Source organism: Diceros bicornis, chromosome 21, assembly GCF_020826845.1.
Source record: "Diceros bicornis minor isolate mBicDic1 chromosome 21, mDicBic1.mat.cur, whole genome shotgun sequence".
Classification (NCBI taxonomy): Eukaryota; Metazoa; Chordata; class Mammalia; order Perissodactyla; family Rhinocerotidae; genus Diceros; species Diceros bicornis.
This window is the reverse complement of record NC_080760.1, coordinates 42,655,404-42,679,307: the sequence shown is the minus strand read 5'-3', so window position 1 is coordinate 42,679,307 and position 23,904 is coordinate 42,655,404. Positions and strand designations below refer to the sequence as shown.

Sequence of the window (23,904 nt, the reverse complement as noted above, 5' to 3'; positions counted from 1 at the left end):
AAAGACTGAACAAACTTCCGCAGTTGGGCCTCTAGCTTGAGTCCCCCGATCCCCCACAGTTCTATTAACACATCTCAAGGTCTCGGGACCTCCTTACTCACCTCCGCCTCCTCTCCCTGGCCCCCACAGGCGTCAAGAACCAACTCATTCTCCAAGACTCAATTCAAGCAATTCTCCAGTGAAACTTTCCCAGAGGCACCCGAGCTGAACCCTCAACCCCCTCCAGGCTCCAGTGTACCCCTGTTGACACTTCCATTATAGCACCTACTATACTGTGCGATAATGATGTAGTTATATGCCGGGCTTCCCACCAGAAAATGAACTCCTCCAGAGTAGGAACCTTGTTGGCTCTTCTCCATCTGTGCATCTCCAGAGCCAGACACAGTGCCCAGGTCAGCAATGACTATTAAATGTCTGGGTGTCTGGGTAGATAGATGGCTGGATAGAAGGGTAGTTAGCTAGAAGAGTGACTAGGTGAAAAAAATGGCTGGATGGAAGGGTGGCCAGGTAGAAGGGTGACCAGATGGAAAGGTAGCTGGGTGGAAGGGTGGCTGGGTGCAAGAATGGCCAGGTGGAAGGGTGACTGGGTGTAGTGACACATAGAAGGATGGTTGGGAGAAAAAAAGCATGGAAGGGTGGAGGGGAGCACAGAAGTATAGATGGAAGAATAGACAGAAGCATAGGAGAAAGACAGTGAGGTAAAATCATCAGGCAGGGGTGAGGTAGGAGGTTCCCAAACAACACAACAGCAGCAGGCAGATGAGAAGCAAGGCTGTGTGACATGGCCATAGCAACACCCCAAAGTTCACATCTTCTTGACTGTGGGTCATCAACAGCCATCATGTTTCAATGTGAAGGGCACTCTGCAAAGAGCTTCCCTGCCCTTGAGAGGGTCACACAGCAGAAGGGAGAGCCATGGCCATATGGCAAAGTGATAAACTCCACAAGAGACTGAGAGCTCACGAGCTAGCCCACGGTTATCAATTCCCCTTCTCTACAAGACTACCTGTCAGCAGGCAACCCACCTGGAGAATCTCCCCATGGTACCGCCCAGCTCCTAAGCTCCCAGAAATCCTGTCCCTAAATGCTCCAATCTGGGATTCCCCGCCTTCTGAGGGCGCCTTTAGGGAGCAGCCCGTTCCCAGTCCCACACCACACCCCAGCGCCCACAACTGGGAACCAGTCTGCCAGGAGGAGCCGTATCTCTTGCAGCCCCACACCAAAACCTGCTCCTCTTCTCTTCCCCCGGCAGCCAATTCCCTCCGCAAAGCTGCCTGGCCGTTCCAGTAAGACACACTGCCCAGATTTGCACACGCCATTCCCCACAGTCTCCCACAGTCCCCCACAGTCCCTGGGGCACCCTTAGTGCTCATCACCTCTGGCAGCTGCAAGCCAGTCATGGGGCCCTGCGAGAAAGGAGGGGTTCACAGGGTTTTATGTCACCGATCAGTTCGCACATCGGCATTATTCCTAGGGCTGGCCACACCCAGATAATACAACCTGAAGGGGGGGCGATGACATATTTAAGGAGAGAAGAGAAAGTGATCTCCCCTCGGCACTTGTGACTCAGCCTCACTACTTGTAGGGACAAAGAAACAAACGATTGCTGAGGGCCTTCCACGTACCAGGCACTGCAGACATGAGAGTCCCACTCAAAAACCTTTGACCTAGGTGGTATCATACCCATTTTACAGATAAAGGAAACTGAGGCTACAGCAGGTTAAATAAATAGCAGGCCCCAGATCAAGCCCAGGTGACTCTACAGCCCAGATCTGACTTTGCACTGATTCCTCCAAGTTCAGCACCGCCCCGCCTCTGCTCAGTTCAGAGAGAAAGCACAAAGATACCAAACAGGATCTGGTAAGATACTCACAGGCTAGCAATGGACATTTCTGTCCCAACCTCAGAGCTGCTTATGTACCATGGCATGTACCATAAAGTTATTTACTTGGAGTCCAGGGTAGTAGGAAGAAAGCAAGCTCAAAAGACAGAGACCAGAGTTCAAATTCTGACTCTGCCACTGTGTGACCACGAGAGAGTGGCTTAACCTACCATACTGGTCCTCAGTAAAGAGCGTGTGCCATCACGCCTGGTACGGGGTGGCCATCCAGGAAACGTTGATTCTTATTCTTTCTTCCATTTCCTAGTAAGATAAGAACCCACACTTAGTCATTCTGTATGTTTACGGATGCGAGGATACAGCTGGGGAGTTGGACAGCCGAACCATCAACTGAAATGGCCCAAAATGAGGCGTCCAACTGCAAACAAACATAAGAACATTGGGAGGAAAAAAATACTGTTTTCCTCTTATTTAAAAGTGCCATTAAAAATGAATCTTCGGGTGCAGTAACAAGAGAAAAAGAGGCAGGAGTGGCGAAAAAGAAAAGTGGTGGCTCCAGGTTACCTGGAGATCTACATTAGACTTCATTCAAATTCATACGATATTGCCCACCTTCTACTGGCCGCCACAGTTCTAAAAACCCTCGTACCACAATCCTTCCCTTCCAGAAGACTGCTCTGAAACTTTCAATCAAAACCAGAAACCCCAGCTCAACATCTGGCCTTTTTGCCGATATTCAGTATGTCTCTCTTCAAAAAGTGTCCATTTCAACACCTCTCTCCACCTTGCTCACACATCGGCTGCAGGAGGTAATCTCAGGCTAAACAGAGACCTCACAGCCACCGTGTCGGTGATAAGCTTAAGCCTCTTGGGGTTTTACACACTCGAGATAATAACAGAATTAGAATCATGAGACCTTTCTAGGCTGACAGCCTCAGAAGATTCTGAACATTAAACTCTTATCATCTTCGTTTCTTCAACTCAAACCACGTTTCATCTTTTCTCGGCCCAGAGCTTAATTTCATCCCAGTCCACCACGCAGACCAATCTGTTTTGAAGATTCATTTGAAGATGTTTCCAATTCACAAAACTTTCCAGTTGTAGAAAACACACGAGTTAATACACATTCATTCATTCAACAAATATTTATGGAACCTCTACCGTGTGCCAGGCAACTAAGCGGGTGGAGGAGAGGGGAGCACATGAAGGGAAAAAGCAACAAAGTTGAAGTCAGAAGATGTGGACCTCCATCCTTGTGTGTCCCTAACTCACGGAGAGTCCCTAGGGAAAAGGACCGCCTCCTCTTGTAGACAACATCATCAAGAATCCAAAACAGACCATGTTGATCTCAGTATCCCAATACCTAGAACAATGTAGGCACATGGCAGCACTCTGAGTATAGTAGACTAAACTGAACTCTTTGGCCTCAGTCAATCAATCTATCATATGGGATAACACAAGGGTGGGAGGTTTGAATGAAATTAAATATGTGGCAGTACCCAGCACTTCTTACCAGGTGGACTATTCGAGGGCTATGAAATTCTCCCCAGGGCACATCCAGGAGCACAGTCCTGGGGCTCCATGCTCTAGGTCTAAATGATGGCCTTGTCTGTTACTAGCTGTGTGGCCTTGACAAGTGACTGTGCCTCCCTAACCCTTAACTTCTTCATCTGGTAAATGGGGATAATGACAGTATAGATACCTCTCCCATTAGGTTTCTGGCAAGAATTAACTGAGTTAATATAAGGAAGTATTTCAGCACAGACCTGCACATAGAAAGTACCGTAATGTCTTCTGCCGGACATCCACCCGTGTTTCCGCCAGCTGAACCCTACACACCCCCATTCTCTGTCAAATCCCCCCCCCATTCTTTGGTCTATATCTAGAGTCCGGGCAGGTATAAGACATTCTTTACTTCTAGGAAGAGAGGTGTGAACTCCCATCTTTCTAGAAACACACAGCCCTTGTTTTCCTTCTCTCCTTTTGATAGAAAGGTGGGCATAAGAATATTTCACATCTCTCTTTTCTAAAAGAAAAACAAGATGAGCGTGAATATGAATGGGAACTGCGGCATGGCTTCCATCAGGCGGGCCTGGGAAGGGGGATGGCGGGAAGTGGAGAGAGACCATCCCAACGGGCAGCCCCTTCAGCTCCAGCCAGAGTAGCAGTGTGGGAATGGGACCCTCGCCCGCCCCAAGTGAAGCCAGAAATCACTGCCTCTCAGGGGCTGACCTGAAAGGGGTTCTCCAGCCTCACCAGGGGAGCTCATCACAAATACAGATTTAATCCTCTCCCCCCCATGCAGATGTCCCCACCCCCAGGGGGGCTATGCTTTAGAAATGGGTCTAGCCCAACTTCCTCTCTTTATGTAAGAGACCACCAAGAGCAGCAGAAATGAAATGACCCCCCAAAGCCACCTGTCCAGAACTTGAACCCCAGTGGGCTTCTCTTAAGGCTGAGACACTTCCCCAGCATCCTGCAACCTCAACACAGGTTTCCCCTCAGGGTCAAGGAGCTGCCCAATTTCCTCACACCAGGTCCCAACGCCACCCCCGCCTCCCAGACACAAACCCTTAGGGGTCCTCACTGTCAAGGCCTCCAGCTGCTTCCTCCGTCCCTTCGGATGAGGTCCACCGCCCCAGTTTGCCCTCAGGGCTCAGCACGCAGGCTGAATCCACAGTGACAGCAGGACTCCTAATGACACTTTTGTTTCCCTTTAATAGTCGGTTTCCTGCACTGCTGACAGCTGCCTTCCTCAGGGAAGTCTCCAGCAGCCAATCAGCAAAAGAGAAGAAAGAAAAAAAAGGAAAGAGAGAGACAATGAGAGAAACAAACAAATACACTCGAATCAGGGAGTCTAATATAGTGAACTGAGGTCTGGGCTCAAATTCCAGACACGCCACTTTCTAGCTCTGTGACTCTGAGCAAGTGTCTTCTCCTACTAAACCCTCAGTTTCTTCAGCCATGAAACGGGTATGAGGACAGTGCCCGAGGTCTTGGGGTTGGGACAGGAATGACACGTGGCACGGTGCCAATACAGATGCTATTATTGCACCTGCTCCCTCCAGTGACAGGGGTGGGTTTTCAAGGTCATTTCAAGATGCTCACAAAATACGCAAGACACGAGATTTGTGCGTTCCTCCTGTGGCCCTGTCAGGACACGAGACACGGCCCTCTTCCCCAAGGATCTTGCCTGGTTCGGCCCGCCCCAGCTTGCTTAACCTGCCCACGCTTCTCTCCTATAACTCAGCAGCTGACTTGCGTTACACTCTTGGATGCTGGGGCACAAAGGGACACAGTTCAGCCCACGAGGCATCCTAGACATGGGCCCTAAAGTGGTCAGGGTGCAAGAGACCTCGAGGGTGGCCAGTGGCTGAGAGGGTCAAATGCCAGTTTGGGCCCAGGAGGGTCCCACAAAGGACTTGCTGTTAAGGACAGGGCTGCCCTGGTGACTCAGAGGCCACACCGAGGGGCAATGACTCAGCATCCAGTGCACAGCACCCTTGAGTTGCCTCCAGGAGAAGGGGGTCCCGTGCCAGGCAGGCCGGGCTCAAGTCAGCCCAGAAGAATGCCCCCCGCCTACCCGCCTGTGCTCACTGCCGGCGACTCACGGGGCTGGCATCCCAGGGGCACCACGTGACGGACCTGTCGCTGCGCCAGGGTAAACAGGCGGGAACAGGAGCCCAGCTTCCCGGCCGTGGGGTGAGATCATGCCTGCGCAGGGTGACTGGGATCAGAGGAGGGTGGGAGGCCCTCGGGGCAGGAAATGGCCAGGATGCTGGCACACTGGCTTCTGGGGCTGGGGAGAGAGGAGCCAGGAGGAGAAACGACAGGCTCGCAGGACAGAAAAGGGCAGGGCAGGGGCACGCCCCTGGGGAACAGTGGGAACCTGCGGGGTAAATTATTCTATACGGTGTTCAGAGACTTAAATAGCATCTGTCCCCCACCCCATCCGCTCTTCCTCCTCCTATTCCTCTGTGATCTCTCCCTCCCTCTCCCATTCATTTTTAGAGTTCAGTCACAACCACTTCCCCAGCACATTATACCCTAGAGAAAGCCTCTGCCACAACCAACAGCCCCCTCAGACTCACCCTGGCACCCGCCCTGCAGCGAGCTCCCTGAGGTAAACCTGCCTCATTCTGCCCAGCAGAACCCCCCATATTCCATTCCCCATCTCAAAATCCTATGTCACTCACGGGCCACCTCTTCCAGGCAGCCTTCTCAGGATCCTCGGAGCCAATCCCTCACTTTCCCCTGCCCGGCCTTCTACTGGGCACTGACTCCTACTCAGTCTTTCATGACTGCTCTAGGTTCCCATTGCTGTTAGTTCTCTGGGAGGTTCCATCTTGCCTCTTCACCTGGAGCCCAGGTCCTGGAAGACGGGCTCTCCTTCCACTGGGTACTTCTAGGCTCTGGGCGACAATCTTGCACATCATAGATGCTTGATAACCTTCTGCCGCCGACTCTTTCTGATCTAAGATCTGGACAGCATGAGAGAACCTCATTTGTTCTCCCAGCGACCGTATGCCAGCCAAAGTCACACTCGGGCACTGTCTACTGAGCACCTTCTCCACACAGCTGGATGCTGCACTAGACACTATGGAAGCAGAAAGGACCAAGACCCAGGGGCCCTGCCCCCAGGGGCCCCACTGCTGAAGAGGAGCAGCCAGCTCAAGAACCTGCCGTTACACATGGCAGGAACTCTGAAACCAGACCAGTGGGTACCAGGCTGCTGTGGGGAAAGGGAGGGGGAGGAGCCAGGACAGGCTTCATTAATAGTAATAAGGGTCTGGGGACAGCAGCTCACATTTACTGAGCCTTAGTTTGTGCCAAGGGCTTAACCTCTTAGTCTTCACAATAACCTTGCTGGGGGCCAGGCACTGTACTGTGCACGTTACACATGTTAACTCATTTAAAACCCCAACCCTTTGAGATAGATCCTGTTACGAGTCCCTCTTTCACAGATGAGAAAGCTGAAGCCCAGGAAGTTAATATTGTACTGAAGATCACACAGCTGGATTTAAACTCAGGCAGGCTAGCACCAGGGTCCATGCACTAACCATTACACGTGACTGCCTCTTGCCCAAAGCTTCCATGCAGGAGAATGATGTGCTGAGCAGAAATTAGATGACTCATCCAAGGATCCAAGCTTACTCGTGGCAGGGGCAGTCACTCAGCTCGCCAAGCATCCGAGCGTCTCTCCAATGGGCCTCTGGCTCATAGTCCCTTGCAACGAGACACAGAGTTAGCCGATGTGGTTCCCTGATGCCTCCCAGCTCTGCCTAGAAGCTGCAGACCTGCTCTGCTCCACTGCACTCACTGCTGCCCTAGTTTGGGCCAAACACAAAAGTCATCACGGCAATTACCGCCGCCGTGACGCAGCTCCAAGAGTCCTAAAACCAGAAATGGAGGCAGCTCCTCCAGTGCCTCTGAGCCTGGGTATGGGCTACCCAAAATCACAATGGTCGGCCAACAGGCAACTCGGCTCCAGGATGCTCTCCTAAGGCGCTGGCTGAGCTACCAGCACTTGGAAATCTAGATGAGCCGTCACCTCAGCGACTTTGGTAACTTCCCACGTGGGGTGAGAGCGGAGATGGTGACCACTGCCTAGGAGATCCCGGCGGAGAAGCTAGATGGGCCCCTCCAATGAAGCCAGCCCACAGAAGCACAGGGGACAGGGCACAAAGGGCCCGCAAAGACCCCTTGTCCCAACCTCTCTCCTGTATGGAGGTGTAGAGAGCCTGATAACTGGACTTCTAATGAATCAAGTCCTGTCTCTGCGACTCGTGACCCCTGGTCCAAATTCACCCTCCCAGAAGGCTGAGACGAAATGACTCCCCCACTTACCACTGAGACTTTCACTCCCTGGCCCACGTCCTTCACTGGAGGTGGAAGAGGCCACGTCCAGAGAATCGCTCTGCCCTCGACTAGACCACCAGGGACTGAATGCCAATCGTGTGTCAGGCCCTGGGCCAGGCGTTACCATACATTATCTCATCTAATTCTGACCAGAAGCCTGCAAAGTGCGTATTACTGTCTCCAGTGGACAGATGAGGACCATGAGGGAGTCCTCACGGATTAAGTACTGGATCACACAGTTTGGGACTGCACTTGGGTTAGGAACTCAAGAAGATGCAATTCCACGGCCCTCACTCCTCCCACACAACCACAGAGAATCCCGAAGAAAGGAAAATACCACCACAGAAGGGTACCTGCCCCCAAACATGTCAACTAGACCAACGCTTACAGGAAACCACCGTGACAAATCAATCAGTAAATTATTCACAGCCCCCTTATTCACCCCCCATAAAAGTTTTATCTTTAAAATTTAGGAGAGATTTCGCCCCTCCCCCTGGTTTTGGGGTCTGTTTTGATTCCCTCTGCATTCTTTTTTTAATATAAAATGTTTAAAAACTTTTCTGTAACAGCATTTTCTTAATTTAAGACAAAGGGCATGTGAGCCACTGATGAGTCTACACCGGAGACCAAAGGACAAAATCCACATATCAATATTGCATTGCTCAACCCCATGTGTAGACACTGATTTCGTGCTTTGAAAAATGCCAGGAGCTCCACAAAGATCAGGCAAAGTGACTCGTCTTAATATCTGTAAAGCCAGCTCTGCACTGGTCCACACCACAGCTGTGTGTTATAAGCCTAATCCCAGCGCTCGGTAACCTATATAAGCATCAGTTGTTTTTATTATTAGTTATCTTTCTCAGAGTCCCTGACCAGGAGCAATGGCATCACCTCCAAAAGCACAGACAGGTGTCCCCAACAGGTATATATGGCCCGAGTTTCAAGTCAAGCTTCAAATGTTGTTATCTGGGAAACCACAGAGATTAAAAATCTCTTATGAAATGCTTCTTTATCAACACCAAAGTGCTCCTCAACAATGACCTATCCTGTAAACCGGATGTCTGACCCTCAGTCTTGCTTCCAGGGAGACAAACTTTTGCCTAACTGCCCTTGAAAGAAGTTTCTAGTCCCTAACAGCCAGCATGCAGCCACGAAAGCCCCTGGCCCACGCACCCACATGTACACATGTGCGCACCCACGCAGAGACACATACACAGCTCATACAGTTTTTGTCTTTTCTTATTTTTAAGTGTCCCTGTTTCTTCTTCCACCCCCTTTAACTTGCCAGTGCTGGAGTATGAAGACAGACACCTCTTGGAGACGATAGGGTGCTGGAAGTTTCCACAGAATCCTACCTTTATCTGATTGAAAACCAGTCTTTCCACCTCCTGGGAACACCTTGCTCTGAGAGCGAGTTCTGCCTTATCCTGAAAGACTCCAAGGACTCAAGCCTCTGAGGATCCCCGGAGCTTCTCTAGCCCTGGTTTGCTCCCGCGGCATTCCCAAACCGCCCTGACCCCACTACAGAGACACTGAGGAGGTAACGGTCTTCTGAGGTCTAAGGGAAGGAACAGAAAACTCCAGGGTCCCCAGGCCTCAGCAGATATCTGCCGCCTGTTCTCCAAGTCCCCCTTCCCTGTCCTTGGCAACCTCAAAAACGATCACAGGCTTCCCGATGAGCCAGGGCACGCTCTCAGCAGCCACCCAACCAATCAGGGCTGGCCCAAAGAATGAAACCATCTGCCATCCCCTTCCCAGCAACTCAGCATCTCCCACGGGGGCCCCTGGGATCTAACCCCAAGCTGTGTTTCCACTCCCAGCTCCCCAAAAGATAGCCCACATCCACACATGGGGATAGGAGCTCACTCCGCCCTGGGCCTGGAATTCTCTCCCTCTTCTTGTGCTCCGGCACCACCCAGGTCCTTTCCACACTCACCTGGCACCACCTCCTCTGCCAGGCCATGCCACACCAGAGTTCCCACCACCATGCACCAGCTGTGGGCACCCGGGCACATTTGTAACCTGTCTGAACCTCACCTGCAAGATAGAAATAACTCACAGGCTATTGAGAGAATCAAAAAAGGCCATGAATTTTTTTTCTGCACATTTTTAAATAAATTTTTTCAGAACAGTTTTCGAATTTTACAGAAAAATTGTAAAGATAATACAGAGGTTCCTCATATACTCTGCACCCAGTTTTCCCTATTACTAACACCTTTATTGCTATGGTACATTTCTCACAAATAAGAAACCAATATTGATACATGATTATGAACTAAAGTCCATACTTGATTCAGATTTTCTTAGTTTTTTCCTAATGTCCTTCTTCTGTTCCTGGATCCCATCTGAGATCCCACATTACATTTAATCGTCGTGTCTCCTTAGGCTCCTCTTGGCTGTGGCAGATTCTCAGACTTTCCTTGTTTTTGTTGACCGTCTCAGTTTTGAGGAGCACTGGTTGAGTATTTTGTACAATGTTCCTCAACTGGGATTTGTATAAGCCATGTTGATATGACATACCTTTGATGTGATCCGATAAGAAATGGCACTTTAGCTCTGCAATTTTCTTCCCCAAAACCCATAACCATAAGTAGGTCATGAACTGTTTAAATTAAATATACGATAGACAACACAATCAACATGGTTCAAAATTCAAATGATTCCCAAAGATACACAGTCAAAAGTCTCCTTCATATCCCTTTCCCCCTCTGCCCAGTCTCCCCCCATAACACACAGGTACCACTTGCGTTAGTTTCCAGTGTATCCTTACAGAATTGGGGCACATATAAATTCTTACATCCCCTCCACACATACGCTTTTACACAAAAGATGGCATGCTGTGCTCACTAATCTGCACTTTGCTTTTTTTCCTCAACAATATATCCCAAGATCTGCCCATGCCATGCACACAGTGCTTCCTCACTCTTTTCCACATCTAGTCCACTGTGCAAGGGGCCACCATTCACTGAACCAGTCTTCGACTCACAGATATTTGAGCTGCTCCCAATCTTTTGATACTGTAAAAATGTGACCATGAATAATCTTGTGCGTTGTTTGTTTCACACAAATATCTGTAGGTAGATTTCTAGGGGAAATATCCCAGCATGTGACTACTGGGTCAAAAGGCACATTCATTTGTAGTCTGCATAGAGAACGACACAGACCTCTCCCGAAGGGCTGTGCCAGCTTCATTCCCTCCAGCAACGGATGTAAGAGAGGATCTGTTTTTCCACAGCTCTGTCAACAACATAGTACATTATCAACTTGCACATTATAAGATCTAAATGAGGAAAGGTAGCATTTTTTATTTACATTTCCCTTTTCTTGAGTGGGTAGATATCTTATGTTTCAGTGCCATACGAGATTCCTTTTCTATGAACTCTCTTCATATCCTGAATTTGCCTCACGCATCTCGGCTGCCCCTTAGCCGTGGGCTAGCCTCTGTGGGTGCTACCTGGACACTCATCACCTGGGCTCCACTCATGAAAAGGGAGCCAGCAACCTGGGGAAGCAAGCAGTGAGAATGTAAGAGTAAGAACGAGGAGTGTTCTAGAAAGAAAAAGCTCATGTTTCACCTCCAGAAGGTGGGACTCAACCAAGGCCTCCGAGTATTATCTGTTACTTGGAGAGATGGGCAGAGAGGAAAACACCTCACCTGGAAGGAGCCCCACCCAGGTAAAGGCTCCAAGGAAACCTGAAGAAACAGAAGACTGTGGGGTCTGTTGAGAGGGAGGGAAGACCAAAGCCAGCACGGACGCCAACCAAGGCCTCAAGTACCAAGCCACAGAACTGTGTCTTATAGTGCAAATGGAGGAGAATTTTCCAGTCTCATTTTCATTCCTTACGTCCTACTGACATTTTAAGACCAGTTACTTTGTTCTGTTGCATAACCATTCAGTTCAGTAGCTCTTCAAGCTTCAACTGCCTGAAGAGCCTTTATAAAGCACACCTTCCAGACCCTGAGCGGGGTCTGGGATGTGAACGTGGAAAAGACTTCTAGGTGGATGATTCCCATGGGCATCTCTGATAAAAGGACCACCCCCGGCCTCAAGGTTGACAAGGACCAGTCCAGCCCTGCCTGGGACCCTTGGAGAGCGGGGCCTTTCAGAAACTCAGGTTGGATGGGAAGGTGAAGTTTCGACAAACGGGAATAACCTTCCCTTAAGTTTTGCTCAGGAGAGAAACCACTTTGTCCACTTTGGAAATCTCTCTGGCACTCACAAATTTGTGCCAGGCCTTGAGGCTATGGATAGGGAGACAGAACATTCCGTTCTGTAAAAGTCTCAGGTCAACTAAGAATTCTCAAGACCAGAGATACCCTGGGCAGTTCATCTGCATATCTGATGTATTTTTTATGCTCCTGCCAGCTTCCAGAGTGCTCTGGATCATACCACTTGCATAACCTTATCTGGTAGATGGAGGATGGCAATGTTGAGTCAGCTGTACGTATGCTTAGGGTCAAGGGCTAGTCATCTTAAATTTCTAGACTCAAATAATATCTTTGTCTCTCCATTCCTCTGCCCTCTACCATCCACCTGGTCTAGGCTCTCAAATGCTTCTGAACCTCCTCCTGCTCCCTGCCTTCACCCTCTCCCCTCCATCCCAACCAGTCTACCCAAGAGACAATCTTATTATCTTGGGGCATGTCTGCTCAAAAGCCCCGAGGATCCCCCTTTTCCCTTAAGACCCAGACCACACTCTTCACTCACTATTAAGGTGTCAGCCTTCAAGCTGAGTCCCCACCAGCCCTCACTCTGACCATCAGCTCCAAGGAAAGGATCCATCTCAGCAGCCACAACAAAGCCTTGGCTTTGGTCCCCCAGCGTCATCCCCCCTCACAACACACACCCTCCCACACACTCCTTTTATATCATACGAAGGGCTCAATTCCAATCCCGCCTCCTTTAGGAAATCTTTTCCCACTACTGCAGCCAACACCCCACACAAATAGAGCACCCACTAGGTTCCAGGTACTGCTCCAGGCAGTCAGATGCATATAAAACACAGGTTCATCCCCAAGGAGTTCGTCTAGTAGACGAGACGGACGTTCTGATGCAAGGGGATGAGAAAGGCTCTGGCAGCCTGTCCTAAATCTGGAAGTCAGGGAGGACTTCCTGGGGGAGGTGGCAGCTGAGTTGCATCTTTAAGAACCAAGGAGGCTAAGCAGGTTACAGAAGGGTCGTGTGGCTTATAGAAGAGCCGAGCTCGGAAGGCCCTGTGGGCAGGGAAGAGGAGAGGGACAAGCCATATGTGCAGAATGAGCAGCAAAGAGCACAGTCTCAGGTAACGGTGGCCTCGGCTCTCCCCCACTGTTTCACATTTATTATTTCAGAGCTGTCATCATGAGGCTGCAATCAGGACTGCTTCCCCGGGGCAGCTTCCCCATTCACAGGGGCACCAAATCCAGCTAACTAATGCAAATAGAGCCTTTTAATAATGTAGACACGCATCAATAATTCAGAGGCCAGGAGGCTCCCCAAAGACCATGACGAGTATGAAGAATTCCCTGCCCGGGATTCAGCAGCTTCAGAAGGCATGACCCGCGAGGCCGTGCTCTGGACGGAAAGGGGCTTCTCTCAAGGAATCCGTACCAAGTTCCAGGTGAGCACCTGTAGTCTGCCCAGGGAGCTGAGGGCTTCCAACCTCATATACAAAAGCAAGTGTCACTCACGAAATGTTTGATTTATAAACACCTGGCCTGTTACAAACCTCTTCCAACCGCATCACCTGTTTCCGTCCCACAGCAACCCTGAGTGGTGGGCAGGGTCCCGCCTGCCGATTCTGCAGACCAGGAAGCTGGGGCTCTCCCTTGGGGACTTTGGGGCATATGACAGAAGGTTCCAGAGGGAGGATTCTGACCTGGCCCTCTCCCCTTAGGATACTTGTTCTCCATTACGTGAATCCTAGGAAGACCCCTGCAGGCCACCTTGTCCAATTCCCCCTGATACCCACTGAAGGACTGAGGGGTTCCGTGACTTGCTGGTGACCGAGCTGAAGGAGTCAAGATGCTGGTGTCCTAAGACTGATTAATCAGCTGGAGACAAACCAGCTCTCTTCTGAGGAGCGGGAGGGCTCGTGCATACTAGTTTCTGCGGGCCCAGCCAGGACCTCTCTGGAGAGAAGGAGGGGACAGATGATCTTCAAGGGGGCTGGGGCTGGGAGCAGCACGCCATGCCGCAGAGACACGGCCTTCCAGGGAAGAGCCCAGCACCGCTGCAGGAGCAAGGTGTTAACAAGTTCCGTGCAGAGTCCCATCAACGGGCCAATCGGTTTTTCAGCTTTTGTCTTAAAAACCCAAAGTGCATAAAAGGTAAGGACAGGCATAAAATTCCAAGGATGTAAACATAAAACATCCCACAGAAGTTTAAAGGGCCGTACAACTTTAGAAACAATAAATAAAAATAAAATAATAATAATAAAACAAAAATCAATGAAGAATAAATAATACAGTAATAAATAATTTTAAAATAACATAAAAATGTATGAGTGACTTTACAAACAAAAACGCTGGTGTTCAGCTCTTTGGTCAGATGATGGGCTATGAAATTACGGCTATGGAGCACACAAGCTTTGGGGGCAGGACGTGGATTCCACCACAATCCCACCTCAGGCACCGTATTTAGCCTCTTGCCTTCGATTCTGACCTCCTATAAAAGGCGGCTAGTAGTGCCTGCATCCCCCTCCTCCTGGACAATGAGAGGGGTAAAGACCTAATTCTGAGTTGGAAGGGAATTCACTGAACAGGTACCATGTGCCAGGTTCTTGGCCTCACTCCCAACAGCTCTTCGATGCACATCATCCCCATTTTACAGGGGTGGAGACTGAGACTCAAAGACGTTAGCACTTTGCCCCAAACCATCCATTCCCAGAGCCAGCTCTGGGGGGTACAAAGGTCAAAAAGAACTCCTGCCTGCAAAGGGTTTCCAGTCTACTTGGTCACAGTGGTAGAACCCGACTGTAGCAGATCCCTCTGTCCTCACTCACTAGCCCACGCGAGATGAACCCAGGACCCACGAGTGTGCCCTCCCACCTCTGGGCATCCTGTGAGAACCAGCTCACCAAGAGGGACTTGGCAGCAGTCTGGCCTGAGAAGACGCCAGGCAACTTCTGGGCGGGACCGGCCTCCCATGTGGCCAAGGCCATTTCAGTGCCACAGTCTTTGGGAACCCAACCCAACCCAACCCAACTTCAGGGAACCAGACAAGAAAGCCATTGTGTGCCCTGCTCCTCGAAGCACAGCTACGAGAGTGGCGGGGGTCCCCGTGGCCAGGGCTGCCCCACCAAGGTGTGGCTAGCACAGGGAGCACATGACCTCTGCCCCTTCAGAGCCCGTCTCCCAGCATCCCACACTATTTTAAGGACAGATGCAAACAGGATTCAGGGCTCGCCAGGGACAGTCTGTAAAAAGTTTTCCACGGAACAAAGATTTCAATGCTGTAACTCAAAGCATGACTTTACAATGGAATCTGATTATCAAGAGCTCCAGAATATCCTCTTTTGAGACGCACTGCTCCTTTCTCTTTCCTGTCATTTACAGGCTGGCAGGCACATGGCACGTAGACCAGGCAAATGCCTCATCCAGGGGGGTCGGGGGAGAAGACCTTTTCCTCCCCGGGGTCGGCTCTGGGGTCCCAGCACTAATCCTAAGGAGCCTCCGTCCACACCCACCGTGGAGAAACGTTATCCTGATGGTAGTGTCCGTGATATTTATATACATTCATGCCAACTCTCCTGGCTTCCCACTTCCCTCCAAATACAGCACAAAGGCCCCACGTGGTGTGTACCCCTTGCCTCTCTGACCTCACTGCCTATCCTTCCCTCACCTGCCCACTCCTCTCCAGTCACATGAACCTCCTCACTCTCTGGGTTATTCTCCTGTTGCTTCCTCCCCCAGCTCCAATCCAAGCCTGCCCTTCTCCACCCTGATCTGTGCCCAGCAAGCAGACGTCTACGGGCTCCATCAATGGACCCAATGCACTGACTATCGGCTGAGTTCAGCCAATGGGAGGCACCAGCAGGAGGTCAGAGGGCAAAACAAGCATGAGTTCACCGTAGGAATTATGGGACTCCCTCCACGCAGCAGGGGCTGGGTCCCCCCACACTTCAGCCCTACCAAGCTCCCCACCTCCACCTCCCACTTCCCAGGGCTGGGCCTGCATTACGCCTCATGTTGGTTCCTTAACCCTCCCACACCTCTGTCCATGGCCCCTTCATTGGACCCTCCTCAGCTGAGCCACTGGGACCCTGACTCATCCAACCACCGCATGACTGACGTGGGTGTATCTGTGCTCCGTGTCCCCAGCCACTGGCTGGTTCATTCCCCAACTCCACTCGTGTCTGAACCCCTACCCTCAGAAGCCCTCTCTCTGCTTTATTTTTCTCCATAGTACAAATCACTCCCTAACATACTCTAGCTCCCCCTCCCTCTAGATTTAAGCTCCATCAGAGTACGAACTTCGTTTCATTTGCTCTTGTGTTCCAGGTGCCTAGAGCAGGGCATTACGACTGCTCAATTGTTGAATGAATTTGGTAACAGACGTTTATAAACAGAGCTCGTCAGCTACGGCCATCATAGGATCAACAGGTATTTACCGAGCACCTGCTGCAGGCCGGGTTCTCTTCCAGATGCTGGGGATACACGGTGGACCACACAGCCACACGCCAGCCCCCATTCAAAAGAGTGTCTTCCAATTCTGGCCTGCTTGGGCTCACCCCGCCTCGGAGGGTCGGTGTCCGGACCTGGAGCCCGAGTGTCGTTGTACATTAACTAGCTGTCTGCAAACACTCAGCTCGCCTGATGGTAAAAGCCCTCCTGGCGTCTGAACGCACAAAACTGCTCTCTCGGGCCATCTGCATCCTCCACTCGCCAGCTGACTTCAGATGTCTACAGACAAACACGGGTGGACATCCGATTTCAAGAGGGAGTTTAGCTTACTCTGTGCCCTGTGCTGGCTTGCAATGACAACCAGAGGCCACAGGATCGACTGGAGTCAGGCATGACGGCTCCAAACCCCTGCTTAGCTACTCACCAGCTACACGACCTTGGGCAAAGTACTTTACATCTCTGAGGCCTCAGTTTTCTCATCTGCAAAATGGGGAGAATCATCTTTAGTTTTTCTAGGGCTACCGTGAAGACTCGATACTTGACGCGTAAAAGGCACAAAGCAAAAACGCATGACAGAAGAAAATGAAAGTTATCATTACGTCTCTAAAGAGTAAATGCTGGGAGAAGTTTCCAATGCATTATTTTTAATAGCATGCATATATGGGATGGAGCAGGAATCCAGTTCCAAGCTAGAAAAACATTAAATATATTTAGTTACTCCTAAGGACCTGTTTCTGTAACCTTCTGGGTACATATTTTATGAGTTTGAGAAACCTGCCTTTTAAGGAAAAGATGACTTTTCCCTACTGGGAGATGTCACCCAACTGTGTACAGAGCAGGCATCACAATCGAAGGCATCCTGGTAACATATAAAGGTGACAGCCTCGCGCATGCCCGCCGGTGTGGTTTTAAATAAACGCCACCACTTCAGGAAGCTAAACATTTGTCCCAGTTATGGGCTCACGATAAAAACATTCACGGAGCACCTCACTGGACCGTGATTTGTGAGAGAGGGGCCGTGAGAGTGGGGACAGGCGGCATCGTGCCGAGATCACAGTGGCTGCAACGTTCCAGGTTTACTCCTTACTCACACTACACGTTCATCCAATGTGGGTCCACTGGGGTCTCTGCTCAGCACTGTCCTCCTCATCCCGGGACCCAGGATGCGAGAGCAGCTGCCATCTGGAACGTGCTGTGGCATGGATCTTAAAGCTTCCACCTGGAAGTGCCATGCTTCTGCTCACATTTCATTGGTCAGAGCACGTCACACAGCCTGGCCTCGGCGCCAGGAGGAGGGAAGCATCCTCTCCCACAGGAAGGGGAGCAGACGCTGAACAGTGATAGACACAACCGATGACAGGAATCCCTTTTCATTTTTCTTTCTAACCCCCTCGCCTAGCACAGTGTCTGACAAACTGTCAACACATTCAGGAACGTTCCTTAAATAGACGAACAACCCCTTCTTTGAGCTTGACCTTCAGAGCCTGTTTATGAGACCCACAAGAACAGCAGCAAAAGAACAGCAGTTAATATACCATCTATATTACCTGAGCAGTTAAGCTCCCGGCCTGTGGAGCCTTGTTACCTGGGTTCAAATCCCAGCTCTGGCTTTTATTACCTCGGTGACCTTGGGCCAAGTTAGTCAACCTCTCCGTGCCTCAGTTTCTTCATCTGTAAAATGGGGATGGTTATAATAGTACTTAGAACATGGGGTTGTTATGAGGATGAGATAATTGATGGAAAGTGCTTAGACTAGCATTTGGCTGGTACTAAATAAACTCGATAAGCAGAAGCTATTATTATTACTATCATCATCAGAGTCAGATCCTGTTTTTGACCCCATATGGTTTGAGCTGAGTCACTTGCTTTAATTCCTCAGTAGTCTTCCCAATGACAAACCTTCAAATTACATGTTCCCAACACTTGCTGAGCACAGGCCAGGATACCGAGACCCACAAGGTGGTTTCTAGAAAACAATTTGTCCATGGGGTCGATGTCCACTTAGCCCAGCTGGGGCCAGCCTGAGCCAGGATGGAGAAGGTAGGAGGGGACTGGGCCCAGCAAGCAGAAGGGAGATGGCATTACCCAGTCAGCAGGACTCAGCAGAGAGCAGGAGGGAGGAGAGGCTCAAATTCCCCTGGAGCCACTGTCACTGCGGCCCGCATTCCAGTTCCAGGAGAGGAATGCAGGCAATCTCTGAGATTCCTGGGGCAGGACTGCCCTGAGGTAGAAGGGATTACGGAACGCCTGCTTGTTGACCAAAACTGACTATGGAATCCAGCTGAATCCCTCAACAACCCTTTAGCCCTAGTCCCTTTATTCCCTGGGGCTCAGTAGGGCCCAGGAGATTATGTGCAACTAGCAAGGAACAGAGCCAGGACTCATGCACAGAGGCCATAAAAAACAATTCACATCACAGGCCTTGGGGTCAGACTTGCCCTCAGACTCTAAAGCATTCCATTTTCTCCTCATCCCTCTCAACCTAAGTGACACTTCACCATCCAAGGTGACACAGCAAGACAGAGACCAGGGCCCCAAGTGGCCAGGAGAACAGACAAGGAATCACAGAATCTAGAAGGGACCCTCTTCCCTCCAGTGGCTTGGCCACCACCCCAACCAGACCACCATCACTGTCACCTGTAATAAAGCAATGTGGTCAGTCACCCCTCCACACAGCCAGCTGCTTGATCCCATACTGCCTCCTCTCCAACCGTCAATCCAACCGCCCCCTTCACTCAGCTTCTGCCATCTGGCCCTCCTTCTGTTCCTCAAGCAACCAAGCTCGTTGCCATCTTATTTGAGAAATATCTACCCATACTTCTGATGTGACAATCATAAAAATACCAAACGTTATCATCTGCTCGGATGTTATCTGCAACAATACGCCAGGCATCTCTACTGGGTGGAATAATGTCTCCCCAAAATTCATGTGTCCCCAGAACCTCAGAATGTGACCTTATTTGGAAATAAGGCCTATGTAGAGTAATTTGTTAGGATGAGGTCATACTGGACTAGGGCAGGTCCTAAATCCAATGACTGGCATCCTTATAAGAAGATGAGAGGACACAGAGACACACATCGGGAGAAGGCCATGGAGGCAGAAATTGGAATGATGTAACTACAGGCCAAGCAATGGCAAGAATTTCCAGCAATACCAGAAGCTAGAGAAGACAAGGCAGGATTCTTCCCTAGAGCCTTTGGAGAGTGCACAGCCCTGCTGACACCTTGATCTTAGACTTCTAGGCTCCAGAACTGTGAGAAAATAAATATCTGTTGTTGTCAGCCCCCCAGGGTGTGATAAATTGTTATGGCAGCCCTAGGAAACTAATGCGGCATCTTATAAATATTCTCTCTAGTCCATGCCCCAACCCTGCAAGGGGAGAATTCTTGTTCTCACTCTACAAACGAGGCACAGAGGACCCTTGCTGAAGTTCATACAGCTACTAAGCGGCAGAGCTAAGATCCAAACCTAGTCTGACTCCAGAAAATGGGTTCTTTACACAGGGCTGAGCAGTCACCCTCTTTTTATAGAATGGATGTAAAAGAAGGAGGCCTGCAAAGCCACACCTTTAAGCAAGTCTTGCTTAAAAGGCCTCTGGCAGCTCTTCTGTCAGAATGGGTTTCTGGGAAGCTCTGGTTACCAGGGAGAAAGGAACTGGCGACCAACTGCTTCTAAGAACAAACTTAAAGGCGGACGGAGGCTTAATTCTGCAGTTGTAACATAAATTTTTGTTGCTGGGACCACCCCATCATGTATATATGTATTTAAAAGGTTTCATTATATGCAATATGCAATCATTATTTTTTGCTCATCACAGAGCCCTTTGTAGTCCCTGACCTGAATCATTATTATTACGCTTGGCTCAGACGCTAACAAGCTTACCTTCTGAACATGCATTCTGGGCAAAAGATCCAAAAATCTTTAACTGGTTCGGGCAGAGAACTTGGAACGGCATCTGGCATGTAATTATTTTTAACAGGAAAAACAGCCCATCTTGTCAGCTTTCCATTTTGAGCACAGACAAATTGGCCACCAGCACATACGGAAAAGGGTGAGCATGGTAGGACCCACATCGTCCTTGTGCTAATTCACTGAGCTCAATCAAGATGAATGCCGTCACTCACTCTCTGTGGATGGAGTGTCCTTAATGTCCCCCTCTCCCCACGTTTAAAGAGAAACTTGGCCTATCTTGGCTCCAAAGGCACCGTGAAGAGGTTTCACGCAAGTTTTCTAAAGCTTCAATGAAAAGAGGGCTTGTTTGCCTTATCATTTAAATTTCAAAATACATCCCTGGCCAAGGAAAAATACAAACACCACAGGCCTGTGCTGCTGGCAGAAGAGAGAAGAAGCCACCCGGCTGAAAAATAAAAGCCCCACACTTTGTGGCTGCTACTGCTGCTTCCTATTATTATTACTATTGTCCTTGTTACCAATAATAACAAGTCTTACTACTCAGAACCTTACAAAGTCTTTCCCTGGGGAACGTCACATATCCACTCTGGGTCTTAGTTTCCCTCATCCGTGCCGTGAAGAAGTAGATAAATAGTAAGATCCCTTGGCCTGAAGTCTGCTTTGAGAATGAGAAGAGGAGAAAGTTGGCTCCGCGCTGCTGAAATGTGCCCAGGTGTGAACGGCAGAAAGCACTGGCACTTCCTAATAAGAGCCTTCTCTCTAATGAAGTGGACAATCCAAGCAGATGCACCACCCTCCTGCCCACCCCGACCATGGCATCAATATGGTTATTTTCATTTTCAATGGAAAAACAAAAGTGGGCCTATAAATGCTTTTATGTTTCCTGAATTGGTCGCTGGGTAGAAAAAACTGCTCACCACTGAACACAACGGCCTCCAAAGAGCCGTGACTCTGAGCTAACAGCCTGGCTCACCAGCTGTGACAACGGGGCTGGGGGAAATGAGGCAAGGGGGCTCCGAGCCAAGATGAAGATCAAAGGCTTTCAGGAGGGAGAAGATCAGGCTTTCAGGATTCCTGCCCCACTGAGGCCACAGAGCGAGATGCTCCATCAGGACTCAACTCAAATGACCCCTGAGACACACGGTCTGGGGCGGGGCAGGGAATCCACCCTCCGTGCCAGAAAGAAAGGGGAAAAGAAATTTTTCCTGGGAGCTGCCAACTCTGCGCATGAGGCCTGGGAGAGCCGCTCCACCCTGCCATGCAAGCAAAGCAGCCCTGAGATTCTTGGAACGGGCCCTGGTTCAACGGAGGATAGAGAACAGGCTGCACAGACTCTTCCTTCTGCGCTGGAGGCGCCGGGGCCAGGAAGGGGGCTGGGGAGGAGGAGGCCAAGGCCTCCAGCCTCAGGCCTGCTCAGTCTGGCCCAGGGCTCCCCCACACTGACCACCCCGGAGGGTGGAACAGAGGGGTGGTCAGCTGCCTGGGGAACACACGCCGGGTGTCCAGGACTCACGTTGGCAGATTCTGGAAGGCAAAAAAGGAGGCCAGAGGGGACGGGAGACGGTCTGTGTGAGTGGAAGAAAGCCCTCTGGCCTGGGATTCAGGGGACCTGAGTTCAGATGGACAGCTACAAAACAAACCGATTTCAGAACACTCCTAGGGCTTCTTCTTAATGCATTACGAAGCAGGATGGCATTCAAAGACTTTTTACTACCTGGTAGATTTTTAAGAACTTGTTTCTTATTGATTGAAGAACGAATCACATGGTAAAAATTTCCACCAAATGAAGAGTCACAGAGACAATGCTAAGCTTCCCTCCTGCTCCCACGAGGCCCCCAGTCGGCCTCCTAGTAGCAGCCGCTATTATCATTTTTTTGTGCATCTTTCCAGATCTAGTCTGTGCATATATGCGTGCGTGTGTACGTGTGTGCTCTTCCTTTGGCACACAGATGGAAATAGTGAGAAAATTCCCAAAGAACTACACACCATCTGGAGCCTGACTTTGTCATCCATCAAATGACGAGCTTGGATGGGTCCCTTCTGACTTTGAAGAGTCCAAACTACGAACCCACCTGCCAAAAGCCACAGGCAACCGGCCTGAGAAGCTAACCTGCAGGTTGGTTTGACTCAGCTCGGGGGACCTTCGGGTCTGCTGGAGAGCACAGTGCTTACAACAGACCTTGACTGAGCCCTCCCCAGGGCCAGGCGCTGGGCCAAGCAAGTTACAGGCACCATCTTGTCCAGCCTTCACAACTACCTCAGGAGGAAAGGCCAGGTATTATCATGCCCATTTTATGGGAAAAGAAACTAAGGTCCAAGAAGCAAAGCAACTTGTCCAAGGTCACGTAAGTGGTAGGTAACTAGGATGCAAACGCACTTCTCTCATGTCATCATTTTGGGGGACACACACATAACGGGGGAAGAGCTGCCAGCCATATGACATAGGTATTTATCCCCAACGAGGCTGAGTGACTGCAAGGAATGCACAGCTAGCCAAACGCATCAGAGGCAGAAACTAAACCCTTTGGTTTTGCATCCAAAAACCACGCTTTTCAGCCAGCCTCAGTGGCCTAGTGGTTAAATTCAGTGTGCTCTGCTTCAGCGGCCTGGGTTCGGTTCCCAAGCGCAGACCTACACCACACTGTTAGCAGCCATGCTATGCTGGCGGCCCACATACTAAAACACAGAGGAAGATTGGCACAGATGTCAGCTCAAGGCAAATCTTCCTCAGCAGGAAAAAAAAAAAAAAGCATGCTTTTGATTTCCGCCAAAGCATCCCCAAAATAGAAATGGTAGTGCCCTGCTGAGCAGTCAGATTTACATCAGCTCGTTTCACCTCCAGCAACCCTAAAGTGGGTGTCATGATCCACCCTTAACCAACGAGAGAACAGCTGACAGAAGCTGAGCGACCTTCCAAAGTTCTCTTAGGCGAGACTGACAGCGATTGGTCCTCTGGCTCAGGCCAGGATTCTCCCCACTCAGTCATGCAAACCTCAGGGCATAAACTCCACTGCAGTCCTAAGGGGCTTCTCCCATTTCCCAAGAAGCAAAGCGTGGTATTTAAGGGAAACCCAAAATCAAAATGAGAAATAGTGACAAATGCTGAAGAGCACTCCCCTTCCCCTCCACCAAATCCACGTCTCCCTGGCCTCAGAAACCCAGCTTAATAAGAAACCAACTCCAAGCAGGGAAGATGTGTGACATCATTTTGTGGCTGCAATTTAGCAAAACCAAATGGGAAAGCAACTTAACGATATGCATCAAGAGCCTTAAAAATGTCTAGAACCTTTCCAGAAATCTATCCTAAGGAAACCTGAAAGATGGAAATAGGTTTATTTGCACATGTGCGTACACACACACACACACACACTTAAACACACACAAAAACACTCATCCCAGCACTAGTTATGAGAGAAAACTACAGGAACTATTCTTAATACTCACTACTACAGGTAAAATTGGGAAAATGACAAACTATCATTGTAATGGGATATTACAACGTTATGTTGCATTAAAAGTGATAGTTAAAAGGCTGCTTTTAAAATCATGTGGAAATACTTCTACTACGTTAAGAGAAAAATCCAATAAAATTGTCGTATTAGGTGATCTCACATTTAAAAGAAATATGCAAAGAAAAAAGAAAGGAAATGCCCCGAAATGTGTTCACATTATTTCCTTCCTTGTACT

General features: G+C 49.8%; 1 long non-coding RNA gene across 19 annotated transcripts in view; it reads right to left on the bottom strand.

Annotated features, from left to right (window-relative positions):
• The window catches only part of LOC131419616 (uncharacterized), a 237,199-nt gene that overhangs the window by 192,242 nt on the left and 21,053 nt on the right, over positions 1-23,904 (bottom strand). For 16 of the 19 annotated variants that reach the window (XR_009223296.1, XR_009223304.1, XR_009223300.1 and 13 more), the window contains exon 2: positions 2,053-2,143. This is a non-coding gene — a long non-coding RNA (uncharacterized LOC131419616). Of the gene's footprint in view, positions 1-2,052; positions 2,144-2,756; positions 3,070-4,411; positions 4,427-6,900; positions 7,480-23,904 lie in introns of those variants that run through there. The other 3 variants (XR_009223305.1, XR_009223306.1, XR_009223303.1) reach the window with 3 other exon arrangements.